The sequence below is a fragment of the Schistocerca cancellata genome, unplaced genomic scaffold (genome assembly GCF_023864275.1).
Source record: "Schistocerca cancellata isolate TAMUIC-IGC-003103 unplaced genomic scaffold, iqSchCanc2.1 HiC_scaffold_649, whole genome shotgun sequence".
Lineage (NCBI taxonomy): Eukaryota > Metazoa > Arthropoda > Insecta > Orthoptera > Acrididae > Schistocerca > Schistocerca cancellata.
Genome location: NW_026046660.1, coordinates 380001 through 385000, shown reverse-complemented (window position 1 = coordinate 385000; position 5000 = coordinate 380001). Strand labels below are relative to the sequence as shown.

At 53.9% G+C, this 5000-nt stretch overlaps 1 non-coding gene across 1 annotated transcript in view; it reads right to left on the bottom strand.

Annotated features, from left to right (window-relative positions):
- LOC126138013 (small subunit ribosomal RNA) overlaps positions 1-1344 on the bottom strand; it is a 1909-nt gene extending 565 nt beyond the window's left edge. Inside the window, exon 1 of the ribosomal RNA XR_007528059.1 lies at positions 1-1344. This exon is cut by the window's left edge and continues 565 nt beyond it. This is a non-coding gene — a ribosomal RNA (small subunit ribosomal RNA).
- Between the last annotated feature and the right edge of the window lie 3656 nt (positions 1345-5000).

Genomic DNA, 5000 nt, shown 5'->3' with positions numbered 1-5000 from the left:
GCTATCAATCTGTCAATCCTTCCGGTGTCCGGGCCTGGTGAGGTTTCCCGTGTTGAGTCAAATTCAGCCGCAGGCTCCACTCCTGGTGGTGCCCTTCCGTCAATTCCTTTAAGTTTCAGCTTTGCAACCATACTTCCCCCGGAACCCAAAAGCTTTGGTTTCCCGGAGGCTGCCCGCCGAGTCATCGGAGGAACTGCGGCGGATCGCTGGCTGGCATCGTTTATGGTTAGAACTAGGGCGGTATCTGATCGCCTTCGAACCTCTAACTTTCGTTCTTGATTAATGAAAACATACTTGGCAAATGCTTTCGCTTCTGTTCGTCTTGCGACGATCCAAGAATTTCACCTCTAACGTCGCAATACGAATGCCCCCGCCTGTCCCTATTAATCATTACCTCGGGTTCCGAAAACCAACAAAATAGAACCGAGGTCCTATTCCATTATTCCATGCACACAGTATTCAGGCGGGCTTGCCTGCTTTAAGCACTCTAATTTGTTCAAAGTAAACGTGCCGGCCCACCCAGACACTCAATAAAGAGCACCTTGGTAGGATTTCAACGGGGTCCGCCTCGGGACGCACGAACACGCACGAGGCGGTCGCACGCCTTCGGCTCGCCCCACCGGCAGGACGTCCCACGATACATGCCAGTTAAACACCGACGGGCGGTGAACCAACAGCGTGGGACACAAATCCAACTACGAGCTTTTTAACCGCAACAACTTTAATATACGCTATTGGAGCTGGAATTACCGCGGCTGCTGGCACCAGACTTGCCCTCCAATAGATACTCGTTAAAGGATTTAAAGTGTACTCATTCCGATTACGGGGCCTCGGATGAGTCCCGTATCGTTATTTTTCGTCACTACCTCCCCGTGCCGGGAGTGGGTAATTTGCGCGCCTGCTGCCTTCCTTGGATGTGGTAGCCGTTTCTCAGGCTCCCTCTCCGGAATCGAACCCTGATTCCCCGTTACCCGTTACAACCATGGTAGGCGCAGAACCTACCATCGACAGTTGATAAGGCAGACATTTGAAAGATGCGTCGCCGGTACGAGGACCGTGCGATCAGCCCAAAGTTATTCAGAGTCACCAAGGCAAACGGACCGGACGAGCCGACCGATTGGTTTTGATCTAATAAAAGCGTCCCTTCCATCTCTGGTCGGGACTCTGTTTGCATGTATTAGCTCTAGAATTACCACAGTTATCCAAGTAACGTGGGTACGATCTAAGGAACCATAACTGATTTAATGAGCCATTCGCGGTTTCACCTTAATGCGGCTTGTACTGAGACATGCATGGCTTAATCTTTGAGACAAGCATATGACTACTGGCAGGATCAACCAGGGAGCTGCGTCAACTAGAGCTGAGCAGCCGGCCGCCCGGGAGTGTGTCCCAGGGGCCCGCGCGAACACGCAAGCGTCCGCTCAATTATTCTGCAAACAGGAGGAGGCTGAGCTCCCCTGCACAATACACCTCGAAACCCTCTCAGGTCCCGGCGGCGCGCAGCGCCGTCCTAAGTACTTGGTCGGGTTCGAGAGAGGCGCAATCGCCCGGAGTTAGGCGAGTAGACGCTTTAGGTGCGACCACCCGTGCTCCCAACTGAGCTTGCCGCTGCCGACAGAGGCCCGGGAGCGTGCTGTCGTGGCATTGCCGGCGGGAGACAACACGCGCCACCTACGGTGACCGGCAGCTCCAACGCCAGCGCCACAGAAGGGCAAAGGCCCCACGTGGGTGCCGAAGCGAACTCTCCCAGCACAGCGCACGTGCCAACACGTCTGCACAACTGCGATACAAACCACCAGCGAGAACCGCTGGGGCGACCGAGCAGCAGACGGCGTCGCGGCGCCGAGTGCCGGGCGGCGGCGCATCCTCAACGCACACAGTCCTCAGTCGGACCAGCACACTGCAGATGTCCACCGCGCTTCGCACCGGGCCCGCGAGGACCCACTTTGGCCGCCCGGCGCCGCGCGCAGGGTGCCCCGGCGCGCAGCTGCGCCGCCTGCCGCGTCCGTCGGCCGGCGCGCCTGCCACTGGGCGCCCCCACCAGCCGGCTGTAGCGCGTGCGCCCACGCACCGCGCGGCCAGCACGCCGGGCGGCCCCCCCTCACCGGCCGGGGACGGTCCCGCCCAGCCACCGCCGCGTATCGCTTCACACACAGATTTGCCCTTACTGATTTACCTCCAGCAACAACAACCGCACCACAATGGGTTTACCAGTTGTTCATTTGCGTAACGTCACCAGCAAACGTAGACGTCCATCCCAGTTTGCAAATGCAACGATTATTGCATACCTGTCTGTTAGGTGTCACGACACACTACGTCTGCCCACATACACGCAACAAAATGTGCACGACTAGAGAACACGTGGGAGGTGGCCCCCTACGTATGCGATGTCCATTACGAGACCGACTGTCAACCAGCATCTGTACCATGTCGCAGATGTGGAACGCGGTGCACCATGCTATCACACTGTGTGAGAAGAGACGACTACGTTTGAATACACGCGCCACTACATCAACAGACGGCTCATGCTGATCGCCATCCAGGGCGTCCGTTACTCCCACACGTCTCTATGGCGTACCACACTGCAATGTAGCTGTTATGGGGAGACGGCACGTGGCTGAGTGCACAACATTTGGACCGTATGGTTCGCTGTTGTTGGGCGCAGTCGTTGTACAGTCACACATGTGCCACAGCGTATCATTCAGTACATACGGACCTATGTGCAGTACAATGTGAGGGTTAAGCTTACGACATCAGCGGACAGTGGACACAGGCCGTACCACGACGTAGACTGAGCGCTTCGACATGCGAATGCCAGTGAACAGCTGCGAAGGGCATTGAACACGCAAGCACCTGAACGACCAGCGTGCGAAGGCAGGGGGGAGGGGGGGGGCGATGTACATCCTGCAGTCGTCCACATTACAGTGTACAGCGGGAGCATGTAAAAAGTAAGCAACACTTGCGAAGTGTTGAACATGAAACGATACACAAGAGGGTGGGCGGTGCGAGTAGCGAACTATATTCAGAGGGTTGTGGTTAGACAACACTGGATTAATGTAACGTGTCATATGCCAATTACAGAGCAGGTTAAGGCACAACTTGGGTTAGGTTAAGGCACAACTTGGGTTAGGTTAAGGCACAACTTGGGTTAGGTTAAGGCACAACTTGGGTTAGGTTAAGGCACAACTTGGGTTAGGTTAAGGCACAACTTGGGTTAGGTTAAGGCACAACTTGGGTTAGGTTAAGGCACAACTTGGGTTAGGTTAAGGCACAACTTGGGTTAGGTTAAGGCACAACGTGGGTTAGGTTAAGGCACAACGTGGGTTAGGTTAAGGCACAACGTGGGTTAGGTTAAGGCACAACGTGGGTTAGGTTAAGGCACAACGTGGGTTAGGTTAAGGCACAACGTGGGTTAGGTTAAGGCACAACTTGGGTTAGGTTAAGGCACAACTTGGGTTAGGTTAAGGCACAACTTGGGTTAGGTTAAGGCACAACTTGGGTTAGGTTAAGGCACAACTTGGGTTAGGTTAAGGCACAACTTGGGTTAGGTTAAGGCACAACTTGGGTTAGGTTAAGGCACAACTTGGGTTAGGTTAAGGCACAACTTGGGTTAGGTTAAGGCACAACTTGGGTTAGGTTAAGGCACAACTTGGGTTAGGTTAAGGCACAACTTGGGTTAGGTTAAGGCACAACTTGGGTTAGGTTAAGGCACAACTTGGGTTAGGTTAAGGCACAACTTGGGTTAGGTTAAGGCACAACTTGGGTTAGGTTAAGGCACAACTTGGGTTAGGTTAAGGCACAACTTGGGTTAGGTTAAGGCACAACTTGGGTTAGGTTAAGGCACAACTTGGGTTAGGTTAAGGCACAACGTGGGTTAGGTTAAGGCACAACGTGGGTTAGGTTAAGGCACAACGTGGGTTAGGTTAAGGCACAACGTGGGTTAGGTTAAGGCACAACGTGGGTTAGGTTAAGGCACAACGTGGGTTAGGTTAAGGCACAACGTGGGTTAGGTTAAGCACAAATTGCGTTACATTGCGGTACAAATTGCGTTACATTGCGGTACAAATTGCGTTACGAATTTGGTTAGGTTAAGGTGCAAAATGGGTTAGGTTAAGGTGCGAAATGGGTTGGATTACAGTACACAACGTGGTAAGAGCGTGTGTTGGGGGGGGGGGGGGCCGAGGTTCGTTGGTAGTGATCATTGTAAGTGAATGTCGGAGGCAGCGTCAGTATGTCACAGCAGTTATGTCTCGTCAGGATGCGCTTATGCGCTTTTCGCTCGTGACTGGAGGCGCGCCGCGTCTGTGGTTGCGGCAAGGGAGCGGCAGACCTGTGTGATTCATTCCTGCCATTGTTTCTGTGCCGTAACAGGAGGCAGTGAGGTGGTGTTGGGTGCACCCCTGTGTAGGACATGTGTGGGTGTTGGTGGCTTATCTGAGCAATTGTGGATGTCGGACGGGTGGGATATTCTATTTTAGAATTGGACCCCCTGGTGTGGTTATCATAGTGTGGATGGTGTACTGTGGCGGAGAGGATGCACCGGACGTTGGTCCATGCTGGTGCTTACATATTGTATCTGTGTCTGTTACAGGCAGAGAGTAATGTGTGATAGAGTGTCTCGCTGAGGTGTGGTTCATATTGTGTGCACAGACTTACAGCATGTATAGGGACAGCGGGAATTTGGCATATTGGATATAACTCTTCGTGAAACGCAAGATATAGGGGTGGATTGCAACGTACGAGTGCGGGAAGAGTCCGCCGTTCATCCGCTGGAGTTGCGATTTCGGCGGTTGGGGTGGGGCACGTGCGGGTGCGGGTGGAGTGATTGTCGGTTGACTACTTCGTGCGACGCAGGCACTGGCGTTCGGGTTCCTGTGGTGGACAGATGATGCAGGCTTTGTGGGTGGCGTCGGAAAATGGGTACTGTGGGACCTAGCGATGTCGTAGTCGGGGTGGCGTCTCATAGATGGCGGTATCGTCGGTGCAGCAGGTCATGTTTC